This window comes from Euprymna scolopes, chromosome 11 (assembly GCF_053919585.1).
Source record: "Euprymna scolopes isolate OS-2025 chromosome 11, ASM5391958v1, whole genome shotgun sequence".
Taxonomy (NCBI): Eukaryota; Metazoa; Mollusca; class Cephalopoda; order Sepiida; family Sepiolidae; genus Euprymna; species Euprymna scolopes.
Genome location: NC_136492.1, coordinates 125,170,091 through 125,194,983, shown reverse-complemented (window position 1 = coordinate 125,194,983; position 24,893 = coordinate 125,170,091).

Genomic DNA, 24,893 nt, shown 5'->3' with positions numbered 1-24,893 from the left:
AACGCTTCTCTGTAGAATTCTGATGGAAACGAATAGCAAAGCTCGCACACGCCAGAAAGAAAGAAACAGACAAATCATGATTCTATCTACTAAAAATTAATTTCACAAAAATGATACTCTTTTTACATATATAAACGTTCAGTTCTTAAACAGTTAAAATTCACAAATCTCTTTTCTTCGTAAATGGCACTACGGAGGATGGAGAGATTTGGTTCGTGGAGCGTTTGTGTGAGCTGATTTACTTTTCAGATTTCTGTGGAATCTGTGTATTTTCGAGCCAGTATTGGATTTTATAGTCAAGTACGGGTTGAGTTGGACGGTCAACCAAATGAATCAGAGCAAGCTACCTCTCTGGGGAAAATTTAAATTCGAATATCGTGAGTGCAGGTCAGGCATAGTCTAGAGTTCTGTAAATCGGAGACCAAAATGAAATCATATTCACACGACCTCGGGGTCAACCCTTGTCAATTTCACTTGCCTAGAACTCAGAGTACTTTGGTCGATGTCCTTCAGGCCAGACAAGGATCATTGTTTCTTAGTCTAACATTTCCTAGCATTTGTTTTTCAAGAATAATATATATATATATATATATGTATATATATATATATATATATATATATATATATATATATATATATATATATATATATATATATATATGACTTTGGCAATAAAACAAAATATATATCTATGTATTTTAATTAAAGTATGTTTGATATCCGCCGTTCTCTTGGATTCCATTAGACTATCTTAGCATATTTACCCGGTCTTCCTCAGCCCTAGGGGACTCAACGTGTTCAATGGGAAGACAATCGTTCCGTCAAGTCAAGCACGTAAAAATAAGGCGTATACACGGTGTGTAAAAAACAAATCACACTAATACTTGTTATACTAGGGCAAGTATCAAGTCATCTGGAAGGACAATTGAGAAAAGATACAAATTCCGGATGTGTTAGTTGGCCTTCTGATTACTGCTATTGCAGGTACCACCAACCTCGTTATAAAAACCCATGACCTTTAAAGCTCCTGTTTTGAGCTGAGATTGAGGTACCTTGTTTGGAAATCAATCCACTCCCTTTCCCGAGAGACGTTGATAAACGAAATTATTATTATTATTATTATTATTATTATTATTATTATTATCATGGGCACACGGCGTTGACCGGGTGTTTGGATGTGTATGTTGAGCAAAAAACAAACAGCGGAGCAGGAAGGCAGGCTCGAACCTGTACCGCAAAGGAGGAAAAGAACGGGGTAAACTTAAGGTGTATGCGCTTACGACCACCGCCAAAACGGGAGCGACATTTTTTGTAAAATTAAGGCAAGACAATCTAAAGGAGAGGAAAAATATCGGCGAAAAAAGTGACCCTCCCTGTAGAAAACTGCCTAGCTGCAGGGGAAGATATTCATGTTTTTAGTAAATGTTTCGATAGCAACCTAAATCTAAAATTTCAAGTGCATAGACAAAAAATTGTCGGAGGAGTTTGGTAGAGTTCTCAAAGGTAAAATCGTTTAAGTTTGACCCTTTTATAGCCAAATTTGGCCAAAAACCGATCACGTCGATTTTCTCAAATCTCAGAAAGCTGTATATCAAATTTCGAGTCTGTAGACTAAAAAATGGCAGAGTTATTGCGTAAGGAAATGTACACAGACACAGAGATACACAGACACGTTCACTTTTATAAATATATAGATCGATAGATTATTATATATATATATATATATATATATATATATATATATATATATATATATATATATATATATATATATATATACGCGATGACAGTGGCAATCACAGATTAAAACTTATTCATAAGTAAATAAACTTAACAAATCATTAAATTAAAAAAAAAACTGGTTCGGGGAGTCGTTTTTACTATCTTTTCGTATACATTCAAACATTGAGGCTGTCAAAAACATTAGGTTTTTTTTAAAAAAATGTTTGGTTTTTTTTATTTTCTTATTCAAAACTATGATCACGGTGGAAACGCGCATATTAAAACATGTACGAGTAAATAAAATCAACAACACCAACACCAATAATAATAATAATAATAATAATAATAATAATAATAATAATAATAATTATAATAGTAATAATAATAATAATAATAATAATAGACACCCCCACACACACACACACACACACACATATATATATATATATATATATATATATATATTGCTGTGACTATTAATCGGAATCAGAATTGAGAATCGGAAAAATCGGAATCAGGGGGAACCTGAATACTCCACATAAAAGTGGTTTTTACGGGTAAGAAAATATACTCATGTTGAAGATGTGTTGTTACGGAAATGGGGGAAACACACTTTTATAGTAAAGTTTTAAGAAAAAGAAGCATCTGAATCGGTATCGGGAATTTTTTTTCGGAGAAATGAATTAGTTAATTTTATAGGAATCTCGAAAATATTAGATTCGTCTGATACCTAATATATATATATATATATATATATATATATATATATATATATATATATATATATATATATATATATATATATATACATATTTTATATATGTATATATATATACACTGTCTTTTTATAGTAACCTGTTTAATTTTGGGTAATTTTCATATGGCAGAGGAATATTTTCTATATAAAAAGATGTAAACAATAATGCTGTCCATTTTACGTTCCTACGTAGCTGTTATGCAATGCATTGAGGTCTCATGAGTGTTCATCAGTCCGTAGAGTAAGAAATTATTTCGTCGTCCGAAAATTATTATTTTGGAATGAGCTTATATATGTTCTTTTAAGGTTTTTACAAGACTGTATACTTCCATATGTGTAAGTGTACGAATATACATGGATATAAGTTATACTGAATGTTCCACGGTTTACCCGTCTGGTGTTCACTTCATGGTTATATTTAATGCTCCAGATATTTCCACTTGCATTATTACGCCCAATGAATTTACGTTATTAAATTACTAAAAATATTATAATATAAAACTATATTTACTGAACATATTTTTAGTAATTTTGTTGTTGTTCCATTGCTTTTATTTAATATTTTGTTATTATGTGATGTAATTATTATGTCTAATTCTTTTGCAGCAGCTGTATTATAACTTTAGTGTATTTTTATTTAAAAAAGTCTGTGTAAGGGGTTTATTGTGGGAAAGTGCTTATCGATAATATCCTAAAATTTATTGCAAAGTTTTATTTTTCACATTTGATTATATAGGGTCTTATACCAGAGTATATTTCTTTTTCTACTATTTTTGATTTTATCATATTTATTGGTGTTATGTTGCTTATATTTGATATCAATATTTTGTATCCACTAGTTTTTAGGGTTGTTTCATAGATATTGTTTAACCTGTTAAATACATTTTCGTCGCTTTAGTAATTGCTGAGTCTACTTAAGATCGAGTTAGGAATCTGTTTTATAATTGAGGGTGAGTGATTTGACTTAGGGTTTACGTATATTAGAGGTGCGTTAACTTTTAAGTAGGGTAAATACGTGTTTTTCTAAATTTAACGTGGCGTCCAGGAGGTTTTTTATGTAAGCTAATACGTCTACTTTTAGGCCTATTCTTTTATTTCCTTGTGTATGATTTTCTTTAAGTTACCTCCCTTGACTTTGTTGGAGTTTTTATTATAGCTCATCCGTCATCACTATATAGGTCGATATCCGTAGTATCAAATATGCTTGTGAGGTTATATAGAATGAATAATCCCACAAGATCTGATTCCTCTGCAGAGTCCCTGGCACCCATCGTAAAATCAAAAGAATTTCTCATCTTAGTTGTTATCCAGTGGTTATTGTTATAGATTAACTAATACGCCGAATGCGATTCCGAACAAATTTCGTCCTTAAAATTAAAACGTAACCACAAAAGGATACTATGGGTTTTAAACCCTAAAAAATGCGAACACATTAGACCTTTTGATGAACTTTAAATGACCGTTTAACCGTATTAAACACTTAGAATTCCACAATCAAGCTTACAATTTCCAACGTACATTACACAAAACCGTTAGCCCGAATAAAATCTTTGTAAAAGCAGATAAAACTAGCAACATTTATAAAATAGATAAACAAGAATATAATAAACTAATCGCAGAAAACATTACAAAAATCATAAAAAAACTAAATACAACCGAATGCGACTACATTGATATAATAAATACTGATAGTAAACAAAATTTTGATAAATAATTAGCGATAAAGTTGGCAAATTGAAAACTAAAGAAGCGTGGATTCTGCTTAAAGACCACAAATAGGACTGCAATTTAAATTCCAGCACCCGGTGGATAAACCCAACTACACCAGAAATACTTTCTAAAGTAAACAAACAAATCAAACACGAACTAGAATAAAACCAGTGGGCAGATACTGCCGAAGCAATCACTTGGTTTTAAAATATAGAAAACAAAAGTAAATGTACGTTTATACAGTTCGACATCATAGTCTTCTATCCCTCGATATATGAGGCACCTTTTAACATTGGCCTAGAATTTGCCGAGGCACAGACTGATATATCGTCAGAAGGAATCAACATCATTAAAAATGTAGAAATCAGTTCATAACCGCAAAAAGGTGTAATAATTGAAAGTTAGTTTATCTTCACACACAAGGCGACATTAAATGCAGTGTAACGTGATATAAGCGTAGCATTTTCCTTTAATTTGTCACAGTGCATTATGTCGGTTGTATGCAATATTGTCATATGCGTATAGTCCGAACGAGAATGAATAACTTACAGGGGATATAATGTAATGGATTTTTGATAACCAGAAAAAAACTACTGCTAAGCAAAGCGGCATTAGCTGTCCCATGACAGTGAAACCTATTCAAAACAACACATTACTGCTTTATTATTTCGGAATTATTTATATAAATATGCACTAAATATTAAAAATGGATTGATGCTTAGGCTAGCAAAATTGTGTATCAGAAGTTGTAGGAAAAAACGTCAAATATTTTCTGTACAAATATATATATATATATATATATATATATATATATATTTATATGGGTGTGTGGGGGCGTATTCGTGTATATACATATACATATGTATACATATATATATATATATATATATATATAGAGAGAGAGAGAGAGAGAGAGAGAGAGAGAAAGAGAACGAGAGAGAAAGAGAGTGATAGAAAGCAGGAGAGAAATATAGAACAATTGAATTAAAGAGAACAACAGGGAGAAGTGGAATACATAACTAAAGCGTAAAATTCCTACGCTTCGGTATGGCTTTATAATATTATCAAATAACTTAGGGATACAGAAGGAAATAAAACGAAACACCATTAACATGAAGCTGTTAACGTTAAATGTGCGTCGTCCGAAAAGAAAAAAAATCTAGCCTATCTCAAAACTAAAGGTAAATAAAGATATCTACCTTTAAAACACATCAAGATTGAAATAGAATTTATCTCAGATGAGAATTTAACAGGCGTGCATTGTGTTGCTAGATGATGGGTGTGTGAGGAAAAGGGGCAGAAAAGGGCAATAAAGGCGATATAAGAAAAGAACTAAAAGGCGGTAATTTAGGATAAATGTGATTTTACTTTAAATGTTAAAAAGGTTCAGTGAAGAATATTTACCCTCAGTGTGCCGCCCCGACACTAATGAAATAATATAGAATTTTTTACTTAAAGATACAAATACCAAACTTGACACAAATTATTTTAATAAATTACGATTCAAAAATTGCTAGCTATCAGAAAGTTCAAGATGTCTTCCAATTTCTAAGATCGCTGCAGAAGCAAACCTGCCACATTTAAATGGTTGACGAGGAACTCCGATAAATGCAATTTTTATAGTCCAAAAATAAAATACATATATTCCCATATAATTACGCGAATTATGGATTCAAAATCTCAATATCACATGGATTATTGTTTCTATTGATATGTTCTACTATAACTTTGCCTGCCCCTATGCTCTGTGCCGAGTATGTTGTGAAAAAGTTCACTGTCAATTATTTGTTACACTAATGTTGTTTAATATTAAAACATTTAGCTTGTGGTACCTTACAATAGTGTCTAAGAACAATCAGGGAACACTGGTGACATCAGTTCTGTGAAATTCAGCAATTAGTTGACCGTTGGCTTGTAAAGTACTAACTGCAGTTGTAGTTACTTAAACTTGTGAGCCTAAAATAACTTTATACAGTAGTATCAATAAGTGTTTAAAATGCTATCTTATTAGCCCCTAATGCATCTCATTTAGTGTTTTAGTTAGTTGTAGTGTAATTGTAAGATTACATTGTAAGACTAGTTTTATCAATACTTTAATATTTTGTATATTCAGGCTAAAAAGATAGTTCCTCAGCCTTCAAACACATTAAGGCTCCATTGAGTAGCGAAGTTAAATCTGATTGGGGGTGTTTGTGACTCTGCCAGACAAACATGGTAGAGGAGCTGATGCCCGCTCTTACTTGCTATGAGTGTAGTGCTGATAGCAATTCCACGCTATCCATAAACATATAAAAAATTAAGACAATCAACATGTTACTAATAAGAGTAGATCTACCTCAACTAGATGATGGAGTGATATTGAAGAAATATTGGACGAAACAGTGCAAAGTATCATCAAACCTATAGTCTAATGGTCAGCAACAACAAGCTAGGACGTGAAACAAAAAGAGCAGCTGCAATTACAAAAGTGCGAAGAGCTAGTATGAAGATGGAACAGCGCTTATTTTGTTAAAAGAAGGAACAAACACCAAATATTTGGCAAGCAACTGAATGAAAGGCTGGACGAATGTCCTCATAACTTGAATGATGGTAGACTATTGGCTCTACTGGGTGGTGGAGACGTGGTAGCTCAAGAACTGAAATGGCATTGTTTTTTTTAACTGTACTCTATAACATAGAGAGATCACGCATGCCCCAAAAGAACAAAGGAACGCTCGAGTCATCCAAAGAAACTGATTTTATACCTTTGGTATTTTCGGAATTCCTAACCTATGCCATTGGGGAAAATACAGCATTAGTGTTTCGGCTATTGCCTTATACCCATTTGTTTTCCTTGCATATCCGTGAAAAGGGGTGGCATCATGAGTAGATACACCTGTTTCAGAGACAAGTTTATCAGAGGTGCCAATTTTTAATATTAGGAATTTCAAATGTTTAAGAATATACTGCTGTGGTACACCCGCATTCATATCATATAGATTTGACATGTGATTATCGATGACAACTTGCTTTTCACTTATTTTATATGATTTATATATGTAAAGCATTCGTCTAGTAATTCAATACGGTATATTTTCATGATAAGAAAATCATGACATATCCTATCAAAGGTCTTCAAAATGCTTAGGTCTATAGCCCTAGGCTACCCTGCGTTGTTCAGTATATAATATATAAGTTCAAAGATTACGGTTAATATATATTCAAAATAACGGGTTGTCTAAACACATACCTTGGTCAGACGGAATTTTCGCAGCTGTGAGGTACTGGACTAGAATTTGGTTTATTCAAGGTTCAAATATTTTAGCGAAAAGATGAGGATGCTAATTAGGCGATAATTCAATTGGTCAGTCTTCTCGAAAGATTTCCTGGAAACTTGAACTACAAACGTGGTTTTCCAGCAGTCAGAATAACATAATTAGTTACCCATCTATTGAACTGTTTTGATAAAACTAGAGCAACCTCAGCGAGACAGTTTTAAATAGTGCAGCTAGGAGAAGATCAGATCCACTCGTTTTTATCGTATTAAGGTTGTTTTATATCATCTTCTTCAGAGAGGACGTTTTTTACATCCTCTAGTGTAGTTTTTATCCTCAGCGAAAAATCGGTGAGGGAGTGATTTATTTGGCCAAAGTAAAGTGTCACTCAAACCGACAGTAAAACAGTTTAGCCTTCTTGTTTGCCGTGCACAAACTTCAGGGCTGCCAGATAGTGCGGAAGTTTTTGATAGACAATTATTTATTATTCATACCCACTGGCATCTTTTTACATTAATTCTGTACGATCAGGATCCGTAGCTAGCTATAACATATATTGAACTAACTGGCCACAAATTATCTCAGCATTAGAATCTATACACATCTACACATACAATAAGGTTTCTTACGCTATGAGTAATTTAGCTACCACGTTTAAGTCATTCATACCGACTGAAACACAAACATGCTTTATTTATTATAGAACGCAACGGAAAATATTTTGCATGTAATCGTATACAGCACCATTCGAATGTTGCCAGTAAAGATTATGATATATCGGTGGTAGCGAGCACGAATATGAATGCATCCAGTGGTGAAATATATGAAACGAATGTTCTCTATATTTATGTTGGCGGTCATTCTGATCAGTTTTCCTCATATCAATTACTTTGCGTGCATGCAAGTTTATTCTATCCTAATAGCAGTATTCTATTAAAAGTAAGTAGGGGGTATCTCTTTTCAATACTATCGGTTGTGGTCGGATTAATACGCGGACATGTGTCTAGTATTTGTTTCATCTCATATATATTCTAAATGCTGAGAAGTACCTGCACATCAAGTCAAGAAAACAACATATGTCGACAGTAATTTCATGGATATATTAATTACAATTTGGAAATATAGTTTTATTTGGTATTTGTGCATGAAACTCTAAAAATGTATTTAAATTCATAGGTCATGTTATGTTAAAGACGACTAATGATTCAAGTTCTTAGGAGTAAAAAGGATTATATAAATAATGCGAAAATAAGAAAGGAAATTCTCTTAAGGGCAAGTAAATCGCAAAACAAAAACTTAACCCGGAAGTGTATTTATATATTATATTTCTATATTTTGTATGATGTGTTTCTATATTTCTCTTACATAGGTTTCTCTTTTATTCATATATAAAGATAATTACCAATGTTTTAGTCAATGTTATAATTAAGTTCACATTAATCGTATGTTATCTACTTATGCAGAAAAAGGTAGGATAACTACTTTATTAACGAAGCACAATTTATTATGTGTTACCTTGCGTGGCGTGTATGAATTAATGTATAATTCTACTCAGTCTTAATTTTTTTCCAAATGACGCGTTTAACGCAAATAATATTATGCAAATTAGTCCAGGTTTAATATAAATATTGTTATGCAAACTACTTTACGACTCTTAAAGTAAAGTGTAAGTCTTCTTCCTTCATTAGAAGAGGAAACATATTTAATACCTTCAACTTCTTTTTATTCTAATCTTCTGAAAATTTGCCCATATACATATTTATATATTATATACATATTACATATACGAAATACGCCATAACTTATAATTTACCTCCTGTTATTCCCGTACTGCACTTATATCCTACCACCTGCCTTCATCTAAAATATATTCTGGACACAAAACAGTAGTTTAATTCTTAGTAGCAAATCATACTGGAACGTGATCCTGTGCCTAAGTTTACACGTAAAATATAAAGGAATAATTCCTAAACCACATATTAACTCTTTCACCCAATCCCGCTTCAAAATGTAATTACTTCCACTGCATAAGCTTTACTCACTCCGTTTTTCAGTATCAACGAAATAGCAAAGCCACTAAATCACTTTGAGGATTGTAACTATCCACTATATCTATAACCTCTACAAACTAACACAGAAACATTAACTAACCACGCGGGGTCGCAGAACTACTTTAGTTAGGAGACAAGCGCGGAGCAAACCATCTCGGTGCTGATGATAATCGTCTAAGAGAAGGAAAACTCTGAAACTAAAACTAAGGAGAAGGAGGTATCTCCAGTCCGGGACGAAAAACCAGCTGGTGACTACAAAAAGTTGCCGGTTTGCAAAAATAAACTGCTAAAGGAGTAAATAGGTTCTCTCTATCGACAGGCTTCCATACTTCTTCTTCGCCTATTATCTAGATGCAGAAATACTATCACAGAGATTCGAGAGAAACACTCACAGATCTTGTTTTTGTCTAGGGCAATGAACGCCGTTTTCCCCACTCCCGACACATCCCACCACTCTAAACTGGGCACTTGGGAGTGCTTGAATGCCACATAAGGCAGTGCAATTGGATTAGGTTGACCTTCGTGTGACGGGTAAAGGCTACCGGATTGACAGTTCCTGACTGCTGTATGCCGCTCGTAGTACAGGAGCCCTGACTATTGTGAAGCGCTTAGAGGGACTGCTCCATCAACAGTTGTATAATATCAGGGTGTTTGTAGTGCAATCTCGCGCATGGAATTGTGCCCTGCACTGATCTTTGGTGCGCTCTCCTTAGGCAAACATCCTAGTGGATGAAAGGACACCTGATGGTCTACTTGTGTTGTCTGGCTTGTATTCTGCATAACCATTTGTTCCTTACCCCTTACCTACAGTAAAACTCTTCAAAAACGATAGCTCAATGAAAAACAAAATGCGCTTAAATAAGGCTTAGGTTAAAAAAATAAACTTGCATTCTCCCTTGAGGCTTTCATTTACGAACATCCATGTGCTTAGAACTAATTTAGATAATGTTGAAAGGTATCTCCGAACAACCACTCCGAATATCTTAACACTAATGAGACAAACATACACTCCTCCATCCCAACCAATTACTTTAGCATGACTGGTTATCTCTAACTCTGCCGTAAATACTCTGACAGACATAGGCAGAAACGAAGAAAAGTCGGAAGAGCAAGCTTTATGTACTTTAGACTTAACATGCAACATAACATTAGCTACTCTGATTTTCTCTACGGCTCTCCCGCGACTCAGGACTTCACCATGATAAACAAATCTCTGTCAGAATAGATACATCACTCTTCCTCGACACTAGTGCACATATAGGGGAAGTCGGGGTAAGTTGAGCATAGGGGTAAGTTGAGCGACCCCCTTTTGACCACAATTGACTAAGCCAATCCAAGTTTGTATGCAATCTATAAACAACTGATCACGTGACTTTAACCTCCACCATTTTGTTTTGCTGAACCAATTTCTGAGGTTGATGCAGTAAAAGACAATCAGATTTCGTGCCAAAAAAGTAAAATAAAGCGTTACAGAGGTGAGTGCATGTTTCTTGTTTGTAGTAATAGTTTGATTAGATATAATATGTGGTAGTTGTGTGTTCAATTACTTGCCTTCATACCTGTAAAAGCTTTTTACATTCACCACACATGAGATGCATGCATTTGAACAGAAAATTCAATGAGGTCAGACAGGGGTAAGTTGAGCCAATGCTAATGGAGTAAGTTGTGCCACTGGCACAACTTGCCCCATATGTCTTTTTACACGTTTTCAAGAAACAGATGAATGTGCAACCACATCAGTAGGCCTGTTATGGAGTGAATTCAAAATGCATGTTGTATAAGTTACATGCTCTACTTGTATAAGAATTAGATCTATGGGTTACCTGGTAAATGTTTAAGATGTGTAAGCCGTGCTTGGATAGGAATTTGCATGCTGTACAGGCGCTTTGTATTCTAATAATAATAATTATTTTTATTATTACTATTATCATTATTATTTTTAACATTATTATTATTATCATTGTAGAATCAAGAATGCACTTACCTCCCCTCTCCACCATTATGGGCTAGCCTACAATTAGTTAGGCATGGTGGGTTATTCCATTTGGAGGCGCCTGATTGGCTAAACATGCCAGGAGAGGCAGGTGCTTCTCTACAGATGCCAGCTGTTCTGGCATTTATTGTACAATGTTCCAAACTTATGCCAGGAACTCCACTGAATCAACTAGTTCACTCTAGTAATATTCTACATCATTATCGGATTTATTGTGTTAACTTCATTTTTCTTTTCTGTGTGTTTCACAGAAAAAAAGCCCCCCAGACATGCGCCACTACGTGCGAAAGACAAATCGTGGACAAACTCCTACATACGTAATGGCACGGGCTGCTGCCGCTTTTACTGGAAGTCAGAGTGTAAGGAGTGCTGCAAATGACTTTAACATTGATCGAATGACACTGAAGCGGTAATTGGAACAAACAAGATAGTCAACTAGTAGGGACTGCTTACACACCTGTTCCTTACAGCAATTGGTTTTTAGTCCTGAAATTGAAAAGGGATTTGGCTGACCACGTGAAACAATTGTCAGACATGTTTCATGGTTTGCCATTGGGAAGATGTCGCACACTGGCATATGAGTTTGCTAAAAATAACTGTCTCAATCTGCCACCAAGTTGGGATCGTGAGAAAAAAGCAGGACATGATTGGTGGTTAGGCTTCAAGAAGCGCCGGAACCTGGCAATTAGAGTGACAGAAGCAACATCTTTTAGGCGTGCCACAGCCTTCAACCGCCCAGTTGTTGATAAATTTTTCAACAACTTGAGTAAGATAATGGACAAGTACAAGTTCTCACCAAGTGACATTTACAACGCTGATGAGACTGGGTGCACCACCGTTCAAAACCCTGGAGCCGCTGTCACAGAAAAAGGAAAGAAACAAGTTGGTTCAATCACCTCCGCTGGACGCGGGGAATTGGTAACGGTGGTGTACACTGTGAGTGCAATTGGATCAGTCGTGCCTCCTCTGTTCATCTTTCCAAGAGTCTACTACAGATATCACTCAATCAGAGGTGGACCAACACAGTGCATAGGGAGGGCAACACGAAGTGGCTGGATGAATGAAGAGGTGTTTGTGGAATATTTAAATCACATCATCAAGCACACCAGATGCTCACCAGGAAAGAAAATCCTCTTAATCCTCGACAACCATGACACACACATTTCTTTGAATGCTGTGAACACAGCAAGATCTCATGGCGTTGTATTACTGACCATTCCACCACACACTTCCCATCGTCTCCAGCCGCTCGACCGGTCAGTGTATGGACCCTTCAAAACAGCGTACAACAGAGCCATGGATGGGTGGCTACGATCCAATCCAGGGAAAACAGTAACAATATATGAAATCCTAGCTCTAGTGAACCAAGCCCAGATGATTGTCATGACACCATTGAACATTGCTGCTGGATTCCAAGCCTCGGGCATTCATCCATTTAACCGGGACATATTTAGTGAAATTGACTTTTCCCCTTCTCTTCCAACTGACCGTGAGCAAAATGTGGCTGCAGAAAGCCTTGAGGCAAATTCTACTGTGGAAGATGCAGGATCATCAGGTGAGGTTTCTGGAGCAGTCTTGCCCGTGCACAGTGATGATGTCCGACCACAAAAACAGCATGCAGATGATCTTATGCAACCATCCGCATCTGGGTCTTGTGTTTCATCTAAATCAAATGATGTCATACATCGTCCATACATTTCACCATCTGTAATTCAGCCATTTCCGAAAGCAGCACCAAGAAAGGCAAGAAGAGGTGGTCACAAAAAAGGCAGCTCAAAGATTTTGACTGACAGCCCTGAACGACAGAAGCTGATAGCCCTTTCTGAAAATAGAAAGAGGAGCCTATTAACAAAAACAAAGCAGCGTTTGTTCAATGCTGGTGGGAAAAAGGTATGTCCCCCGAGATCTAAAACCACATGTTCAAGTAACACTGATGATTCAGATTTTGAATCTGATGATGTGTCATCAGATAGTGATGGTGATATTGATCTGGGAAGCCCAATAATCGAAGGTGACCTTGTGGTCGTCAAATGTGCTGACAAATCACGAACTGTGAACTATATTGCCCGGGTTGATACTCTCAACGGGGAGGACTTTGAGTTTTAATGTGTTTTCCCTGCAAAAAGTTGCTGGGAAGGTAGAAACGGACAAGCCTGTGTTTGTTCCAAACCCAAAGGACGAAGCGGGTTTCAATGTAGAAGATGTTGTTTACAAGCTGCCACAGCCAAATAGTGTTGGCAGTTCTGTCCGTTGTTCTAGCCAGCTCGTTTTCAGCTGTTACTTGTCAAAGTGGCAACTTCATTAACTTACTTTCAGATATATGTTAAAAATTTTGTGCTGATTCATTCGCTGTAATTAGCATTTCTACTTCATTATTATAATTTGTTTTATAACCACAGCAACAATTTTGGGATTGTTCTTTCTTTATTTGCAACACATTTTTGCGTGGCACAACTTACCCCTGTGTGGCACAACTTACCCCAGAGGTTGGATCAACTTGCCCCATGGTCGTGGCAAGTTGAGCCATTTGATATGCATTTTTGTAAAGCACATGGTCGGTTTAGGTGTTCTAGCAGAAAACTGCAACTTGTTTCAAAAAGTTCCCAAATAAAAGAATTTTATAATAATGCACTCATATTTGCAAAATAATTAGTCGTTTGGGTTCTGAAGAGCCAAAATGGAAAATTGGCTCAACTTACCCCGACTTCCCCTACATATATTTGGCGACTTCAATGTCCACCAGAAAAAAAAACTGGCTTCTTTTCTCTACTTACAAAGACGCAGCTGATAGCACAGCGTATAGCTTCTCTATATGTCACTCCCTATCACATATGCTTATGTGGCCAACCAGTTTCCCAGATCAGTAAGAACAAAACGCTTCACTTCTAGGTCTGTTATGATAATTTTATAACGAATGTCCACAGCCCACTTGGGAACGCTGATCGTGCAGTGATAATGTTCGATATCGCTCTAAACTGAAAAAACTGAAGGGGCATTGCTCAAAACAACAGAGTATCATAAAAATGCTGACAGGAAAACCATCAGGGATCTCATCAGAGATGACGCATGTGAAAACATCTTCTCTTTTGCTGCTGAAAAGTACGCAAATGAGACAACTGAATGGTTCAAAACGGCAATGTAAGCACATGTTCCCACGCGGCAATTTTATGGCAAGTCCAACTCTCCTCAATCGTTAACATCTACTTCCTAAACTGTCATTTCGCAAAGGCAGAATGCGTACCGCAGATTTAACCGATAGGGGTCCAGTTCAAACAAACATAATTATATAGACGCTAGAAATAACAGTAAGAATGAAATAGCGACAGCTAAGAGGTAATATACTGAAACCACCCAAAACCGCAACGAATCACAAAGATTAGGAACCCGGAACATCTTGAAAATCTACAAAACTGCAGTAAATTATCGGTAATCAACAATTCCCTCACTATCCAAAAATCATGAGGTTGTTTGCTCAGCACCCGAGAAGGCTTACATGTTTGCCAGTCGGTTTGAATCCAACTTCACACTAGACCCTGCTCACCACCCGCTCCCTGACTTTCCTTTGAGGACAGACGCCACGCTAGACGATCTGAAAACCGCACCTGTTCAGGAGCATGCTATCATAAAAAAACCTTGTCACGTCAACAGCATATGGGCCTGATCTCATCCCGGCTGGTCTATTAAAAAAAGCTCCGCCAAAGTAGCTTCAATTTTCTCCAAACTTTACAACAAATGCGTTAATGAATCTTGCTTTGCTGACTGCTGGGAAACTACTTCTGTGGTACCAGTTTTCAAGAATTATGACGAAAGAGCTGACGCATAAAATTATACCCCCATAAGATTCCTCCAACGTTTCCCCAAAATATTTTAGTCCATAATTAATCAAGCTGTAGTCGATCACCTTACAGATGCTAAACGTCTGCATGTCCAACAATATAGATTTAGGCAAGCCCGGTTAACACCATATATCCTAACTGTAATCTCTGAACATATATACTATTCAATTGACAAAGAATGGAAGGGTAGAGCGGTAGCTCTAGATATATCTAAGGCAGAGTATGACATGAAGGCCTTCTCAGGAAAGCACATCATACGGTATCACTGGATAAAACTATACATAATTAAATCTTTCTTAAATAAGAGAAAATCCAGATTCTCCTCTACAATCGTATATCTAAACAATATGATATGATTGCAGGAGTGCCCTTAGAGTCTATCCTTGTACCTTTATTCATCCTAATATTCATTAATGACCTCCCCGACAAAATTGCCTATAAGATGGATATATATGCTGATGACACCACGCACTATAACATACACGGCAGGAAAACAAATAAGGATATATCTAAGAAAATGGCAGAACACTAGTGATGACTTCCAATCTGTAGGAGAATGAAGACAGAAATGGATGGTCACATTCATTGCTGCCAAACCTAACACTGTTTCTTTCAATAATTACAAATTCCCCTTCTCTTCCACCAATAGCAATGGCCAAAGATTCATTATATGAACACACTTCTTTTAAACTCCTCGGCGTAACGTTCTCAGGAAACATGCGTTTAAAACAATTACATTGAGAGCATTGCCAGGATCCCTGCGAGGAAGTAGGCTTTCTCTACCGTGCTAGACACCTACTAACGCCCGAAGTATCCTGCATCTCTATAATGCCACCAGTCCAGTATGTAGGGAGTATTGTTGGCATATTTGTGTAAGTGCATCCGCTAGACTTCCCCAAATGTACTGACATGCGGAAGTTAAACAGTAACTTCAACAGACATACTACTGTCAGAGTCCCTATACATTACACCAGTAGCTAAATTCCCTGATAGCAGCCCCTTACGCCAAAGTGCCAATCTGCCTTGTTTTGAGTGCAAATGTAATATATATATATATATATATATATATATATATATATATATATATATATATATATATATATATATATATATATATGTACTATTTATCAGTCTCGAACATTCACATAATTGGACATTTGTAATAATCTATTTTGTTACTATTTTTTCGATTATAGTTTTAATAGCAAAACGTTTCTGCGCACTGTCACCGAAGTAAGTATTGTAGAAAGTTAGAAAATATACGATCAAAAGATAAACCCTGAAAAAAAATTAAACTAAAGTGCTTAGACTAGGAAAACAACATTTAGTGGCGGTTGTGACTAAAATGAAATTATTTGAATTCTGCTGTGGCCGAATGTCTCTCAGTAACATGCAGTTGGATGTTACTGGTGATAATGTTTGAACTTAGGGTGTCACATTCGAGTACCGCTGAGTTCTGTTTCGTACTGACTGTCTGTGCATTGCCAGTCAATGAGACAATGACTGTCGGCAACGTTCATTAGAATGTGCCTAATTTAACTCGCTAGAATCCAACTGTCATCTTTATTAAGCAATGCCCCGCACTGACTTTTTCTTAATTCTTGTGAGTTGTATTGATGCGTATAGTGGCTACATATGTTTACTCCTATATAGTGTCCAACTGCCATTGTTGGTTCCCGACGACCTCTGTCGGCTGTGAAACGTATCACTCTCAATTGGGCTCCTGAGGAATGCCATTATATTTTTAACGTTAAACACTGGCGGTCATTAGCGTTTTCTTGGATTTATTTGCGATCATTTATTTCTTTTAAATAGTTTTCAAGACGGTAACTACTTGCCATGTCAAGTTTCGAGCGGTACTGACTGTCTAGAAATTTAACAGTCTGCCTCCAATAGTCATGTACCCCCACCTAATATAAGTTGCTTTATAAGTTGCCATCATCCAGTTTCCCGCAAGGTTTACAACTTGTTCTTATGGTGAGGACAAATTGAGATTTCTTTGTCGTAACTGTTACTTCTTGACAAAAGCGACACTCTAATCGAGTTGCTGGTAATGCCATCCATTGAAATTTTAAGGTATTTTAACTGCAGTATCTTACACGGGTGGTTACTTCTGATCTCAGTCGATTGTTTAGCGGTGACTATTGATTTGAGACAGTAACTGTTTTTATGCGTATTTTGGCGTTTACCCAGGGTAATTAGTGAGCCATTGCTCCCATAACATTCACAGGCAATAACTATTAATCAAAGTTGGTAAAAAGAAATAGTATGTTTTGTTTCAAGTACAGCAACACGCATCGCATTTCTATTCTACACATTACTTATTGACTGCGACTTTTTGGGTATATTTTAAAGTTATGGTACGAACATTATTTAGATAAACTGTTTAATTTAAATGTAACCCTATACGATAGTGTTAACACATTTTAGTTGAAAGTACATAATTATTACAAACACGTTAATTATTATTTTTGCACCGTGCGTATTCTAAAATTGTACTCAATTATTTAATTACATTTCTATCAGACAAATAATTGTTTACCGAAAAGGGATGCTAATTCTGTGTAATGTTTCGAACTTGGAAATGTAATGATATTAATATAATACATGGGTAATGTTGAAAAAAAAAAGATCCGGAGTATCGAGATCGAGTATGGCATTGCCTACGACAACGTCCTACGGAACTCGTAATATTGCACAAGCATAAACATATAATTCTGATCGATTATTATTTCGAATATCGTAAAACTATATCGAGTTAAACATTCAGAATAATTTTTATAACACTATTCATGTTAGAAACGAATACAAATGCGACTCTTCATGACTAAAACAGACACAAAAATCGTAGATACATATAAAAATGTATATGAGAGAATCATCACAGGATTTGTAATGAGTTGCAATTGCTGATGACCTTCTAGGAAGAGTTATTTTCCCTACTTATGGTGTCCGTCAGGCGATCGGTCGTAATATATCAAATAATGCGGGAGTGCGTAGAGTCCACAATCTACCAACTTTAAAGAACATATTACCAGCACGAAGCTTTCTATTAGGAAGGCAGATGTAATAAATTAGTAAAAAGGTAACCCAAGCCTAGTTGATTCATTAATGATACATCTTCTTTGCGGTTTTTCGGAAAAGACCACCAAAGATAGATAGTTGTATGCTTCTCCGATTGGACGGATGTAAACCACACAGAGAATTGTTCTCCATCTCCTTTTGTTATAAATCTTATATATGCATATGAACATATGAGGACGTCAATATATATACATCGCCTACACAAATAAGCTATCTTACACATTTTTCTGACATATTACTCGCCCTAGAATACAACAAATGCTTGTACGTGAACTGACACAATAAATCGCACAGCAAACAAATAATATATGCTGCTTGAATACCTGTTTTCTGAATTGATCAATGACACCAAAAATGAATTGATTTAAATTATGTTTTAGATGAAAAATATTGCATTAAAAAAATATAAGAATATTTTTGTTTAGTTAAACGTATTCAACGACAACACTTGAATGTATTATTTTCCCTCAATGTCAGTGTGTTATTAGATCAGGTAAGGTTTGAACCTCCGTAATAGGGGGCACTTCTTACACACAAAAAATGATTATAATTTCAGTCTAAGTACTGCCGAAGCGTATACTTTCCTGTCCGATCTAGAATCGCTCAGCACCGAGAAATGGAGCACATTTTGTAGTATACAGCTTCACGCGTACACGTGATTATGCGAGAACTCATGTAATAAAATGATGGCCGGCATCTTTGTTTTTTTTTTTCTTTTCTCGGCCTGAACTCACTCGCTGAGCACCCACGGTAAGACTTGTTTTTCTTAGCTTCTAACCACGAAGGTAAGGTAACGAAATGCCGTATATTACGTTCCATAGATTTTTTTATAGGGGCTCTTACATATTTTACTAGAGCTTCAATTAACACATTATACCGTTCTAACAAGTTATTAAAGTCTGTATGCCCACCTGTATGTCCGTGTAAGTGATTCTAATCAGCGTCTTATACATCTTCTTGATTCTTTCACAGCAGTATGCTCTTAGGTTTTACTCTAGCTTCGGGAGAAACTGAAAGTCTCTGGGAGGTTAATTTAATACTAGAACAGTGATTAACTGTCTTGATGGTCAAATCATCTATGCAAGCAATGAGTTGTCGACGAGGGAATTGTTCTAGTATTATATAATTAGATATTTAAGGTTGATATATATATATATATATATATATATATATATATATATATATATATATATATATATATATATATATATATATCAACCTTGTATCTCTGATTATGTAATTATAATTACTATTAGGGGAAGTCGGGGTAAGTTGAGCCAATTTTCCATTTTGGCTCTTAAGAATCCAAACGACTAAATATTTTGCAAAGATGAGTGTATGATTATAACATTCTTTTATTTGGGAACATTTTGAAACAAGTTACAGTTTTCTGCTAGTACACCTAAACCGACAATGTGCTTTACAAAAATGCATATCAAATGGCTCAACTTGCCCCGACCATGGGGCAAGTTGATCCAACCTCTGGGGTAAGTTGTGCCACACAGGGGTAAGTTGTGCCACGCAAAAATGTGTTGCAAATAAAGAAAGAACAATCCCAAAATTGTTGCTGTGGTTCTAAAACAAATTATAATAATGAAGTAGAAATGTTAATTACAGCGAATGAACGAGCACAACATTTTAAACATATATCTGAAAGTAAGTTAATGAAGTGCCACTGTGACAAGTCACAGCTGAAAACGAGCTGGCTAGAACCACGGACAGAACTGCCAACACTATTTGGCTGTGGCAGCTTGTAAACAACATCTTCTGCATTGAAACCCGCTTCGTCCTTTGGGTTTGGAACAAACACAGGCTTGTCCGTTCCTACCTTCCCAGCAACTTTTTGAAGGAAAACACCTTCAAACTCAAAGTCCTTCCCGTTAAGAGTGTCAACCCTGAAAATATAGTTTACAGTTCGTGATTTGTCAGCACATTTGACGACCACAAAGTCACCTTCGATTATTGGGCTATCCAGATCAATATCACCATCACTATCTGATGACACATCATCAAATTCAAAATCTGAATCATCCGTGTCACTTGAACATGTGGTTTTAGATCTCGGGGGACATGCCTTTTTCCCACCAGCATTGAACAAACACTGCTTTGTTTTTGTTAATAGGCTCCTCTTTCTATTTTCAGAAAGGGCTATCAGCTTCTGTCGTTCAGGGCTGTCAGTCAAAATCTTTGAGCTACCTTTTTTGTGACCACCTCTTCTTGCCTTTCTTGGTGCTGCTTTCGGAAATGGCTGAATTACAGATGGTGAAATGTATGGACGATGCATGACATCATGCGAGCTAGATGAAACACAAGACCCAGATGCGGATGGTTGCATAAGATCATCTTCTTGTGGTTTTTGTGGTCGGACATCATCACTGTGCACGGGCAAGACTGCTCCAGGAACCTCACCTGATGGTCCTGCATCTTCCACAGTAGAATTTGCCTCAAGGCTTTCTGCAGCCACATTTTGCTCATGGTCAGTTGGAAGAGAAGGGGAAAAGTCAATTTCACTAAAGATGTCCCGGTTAAATGGATGAATGCCCGAGGCTTGGAATCCAGCAGCAATGTTCAATGGTGTCATGGCAATCATCTGGGCTTGGTTCACTAGAGCTGGGATTTCATATATTGTTACTGTTTTCCCTGGATGTGATCGTAGTCACCCATCCATGGCTCTGTTGTACGCTATTTTAAAGGGTCAATACACTGACCGGTCTAGCGGCTGGAGACAATGGGAAGCGTGTGGTGGAATACTCAGTAAAACAACGCCATGAGATCTTGCTGTGTTCACAGCATTCAAAGAAATGTGTGTGTCATGGTTGTCGAGGATTAAGAGGATTTTCTTTCCTGGTGAGCATTTGTTGTGCTTAATGATGTGATTTAAATATTCCACAAACACCTCTTCATTCATCCAGCCACTTCGTGTTGCCCTCCCTATGCACTGTGTTGGTCCACCTCTGATGAAGTGATTTCTGTAGTGGACTCTGGGAAAGATTAACAGAGGAGGCACGACTGATCCAATTGCACTCACAGTGTACACCACCGTTACCAATTCCCCGCGTTCAGCGGACGTTATTGAACCAACTTGTTTCTTTTCTTTTTCTGTGACAACGGCTCCGGGGTTTTGAACGGTGGTGCACCCAGTCTCATCAGTGTTGTAAATGTCACTTGGTGAGAACTTGTACTTGTCCATTATCTTACTCAAGTTGTTGAAAAATTTATCAACAACTGGGCGGTTGAAGACTGTGGCATGCCTAAAAGATGTTGCTTCTGTCACTCTAATTGCCAGGTTCCGGCGCTCCTTGAAGCCTAACCACCAATCATGTCCTGCTTTTTTCTCACGATCCCAACTTGGTGGCAGATTGAGACAGTTTTTTTAGCACACTCATATGCCAGTGTGCGACATCTTCTCAATGACAAACCATGAAACATGTCTGACAATTGTTTCACGTGGTCAGCCAAATCCCTTTCAATTTCAGGACTAAACACACATTGCCGTAAGGAAACAGGTGTGTAAGCAGTCCCTGCTGGTTGACTGTCTTGTTTGTCCATGTACCGCTTGAGTGTCATTTGATCAATGTTAAAGTTCTTTGCAGCACTCCTTACACTCTGCCTTCCAATAACAGCGCATATATTGGCGCATGTCTGGTGGACTTTTTTTCTGTGAAACACACAAAAAAGAAAAATGAAATTAACACAATAAATCCAATAATGATGTAGAATATTACTAGAGTGAACTAGTTGATTCAGTGGAGTTCCTGGCATAAGTCTGGAACATTGAACAATGAATGCCAGAACAGCTGGCATTTGTAGAGAGGCCCCTGCCTCTCCTGGCATGTTTAGCCAATCAGGCGCCTCCAAATGGAATAACCCACCATGCCTGACTAATTGTAGGCTAGTCCATAATGGTGGAGAGGGGAGGTAAGTGCATTCTTGATTCTACAATGATAATAATAATAATGTTTAAAATAATAATGATAATAGTAATAATAAAAATAATTATTATTATTGAATAACAAAACGCTTGTACAGCATGTAAATTCCTATCCAAGCACGGCTTACACATCTTAAACATTAACCAGGTAACCATAGATCTAATTCTTATACAAGTAGAGCATGTAACTTATAGAACATGTATTTTGAATTCACTCTATAACAGGCCTACTGATGTGGTTGCACATTCATCTGTTTCTTGAAAAAATGTAAAAAGACATATTTTTTTTTATTACATTTTCACCCCAAACAAGGCACATTGCCACTTTGGTGTAGGGGGCTACTATTAGGGGAAACATCTACTGAGGTACTATGTAGGGATTAGGGCAGCGAGATGTTGGTTCGCGTTGCACTTGAACTTATGCATGTCAGTACAGTTGGGGAAGCAGTGACCTGGAATTGAATTCCAAAGTCTAGCAGTTCTGGGGAAGAAACTACTGGTGTAGAAAGATCTTTTACATCTAGGGATCTCTACAGTGTGGGGTTGGGATTTTGCAGCTTGTCGGGTCTGTCGAGGGTGTTCACATCGTTGGGGCACAAGTGCTTGCAGTTCTTCAGAGCATTCACCATTATAATACTTGTAGAACAGGCAGAGGGATGCAACGTTTCGACGATGGGACAGAGGCTGAAGTTTTTATGCCAGTTTAGGGCCTATCAGATTTGCGACTCTCTTTTGAACGCTGTCAAGGAGCGAGAGACTAGTAGCCGATGCACCGACCAAAATATGACAGCAATACTCCATACATGGACGAATAGTGGCCTTATAGAGGTACAGGATACTTTCGGGTGTTAAAAGTTTTCTAGAACGGTAGAGAGAGCCCACCTTCCTTGCCGCGGCCCTGGCGATGCCCTCGATGTAACTGTTCCAACTCATGTTTCCAGTGAACGTTAGGCCAAGGAGCTTGAGAGACGTACTCTCAGATAAAGAGTCGTTGGCCATTGCTATAGGTGGTAGAGAAGGTTTCTTGTAATGATTGAATGAAACCAGTTTTGTCTTGGTGGCATTGAACGTTACCATCCATTTTTGTCCCCATTCCACTACTGATTGGAGGTCATCCTCTAGTGTTTCTGCCATTACTTTAGATATATGTTCGTTTGTTTTCCTGTCGTGTCTGCTATAGAGTGTGGTGTCATCAGCATATATCCCCATCTCAGAGGCAATCTTGTCGGGGAGGTCATTTATGAATATCAGGAACAGCAGAGGTCCGAGGATAGATCCTTGGGGCACTCCCGCATTTATATCATATTGTTTAGATGTACGACCGTCGAGGACAACCTAGATTTTTCTCTTATCTAAGAAGGATTTTATTACGTTAAGTATTCTACCAGTGATACCGTAAGATCTAATCTTCCTGAGGAGACCCTCATGCCATACCCTGGCAAAAGCCTTAGATATATCTAGAGCTACCGCTCTGCCCTCTCCCGCTTTCTCCAGTGAATGGTATATGCGTTCAGAGATTACAGTGAGGATGTATGCCGTGGAACGGGCTTGTCTAAATCCATATTGATGGTCGGTCAGAAGTTTAGCATCTGTAAAGTGCTGGACTAGAGCATGGTTAATTAAGGTCTCAAATATTTTGGCAAAAAGTGGGAGGAGGCTAATAGGGCGATAATTAAATGGGTCAGTTCTTTCGCCAGAATTCTTGAATACTGGCACTACAGAAGCAGTTTTCCAACAGCTCGGAAAGCAAGCTTCATTAAGGCATTTGTTGTAGAGTTTGGAGAGAACTGGAGCTACTTCGGCTGACCACTTTTTTAATAGCACAGCTGGGATGTAGTCGGGTCCACATGCTTTGGAAGTGTCAAGTTTTTTATGATAGCATGCACCTGAGCAGGGGTGATTTTCAGATCGTCTAGCGTGGCGTCTGTCCGCACAGGAAATTGAGGTAGGGGGTTGTTTAGAGGGTCCAGTGTGGAGTTGGAGGCAAACCGACTGGCAAGCATGTTAGCCTTCTCGGTTGCTGAGCAAAGAACCTCGTGATTGTTGGTTAGTGGGGGAATTGTTGATTGCCCACTATTTACTACACTGTTGTAGATTTTCCAGAAGTAACGAGTTCCTAGTTTTTGTGCTTCGATGCGTTTTTTAGTGGTAAATTCCCTCTTAGCTGTCGCTATTTCTTTCTTAAAGTTACTTCTAGCTTCTATGTATTTCTGTCTGTTTTAACTGGACTTAAGTCGATCAAACCTTCGGAGTGCATGCTGCCTTTGAGCAATGGCAGTTGCGCAAGTCGAAGTAAACCATTGGGGAGAGTGGGGCTTGCTATAGAATTTCCGCATGGGAACATGCGCTTCGATTGCAGTTTTGAACCATTCAGTGGTCTCGGTTGCACACTGTTCAGCAGGAAGAGAAAAATATTTCCCCATGGGACGTCTCTGATAAGATCTCTGATAGCTTTCCAGTCAGCCTTTTTATAATATCTCGTTGTTTTGAGCACTGCCTCTTCAGTTTTGGGTCTAGAGTTTAGGGCGATTTCAACCATTATCACCGCATAATCA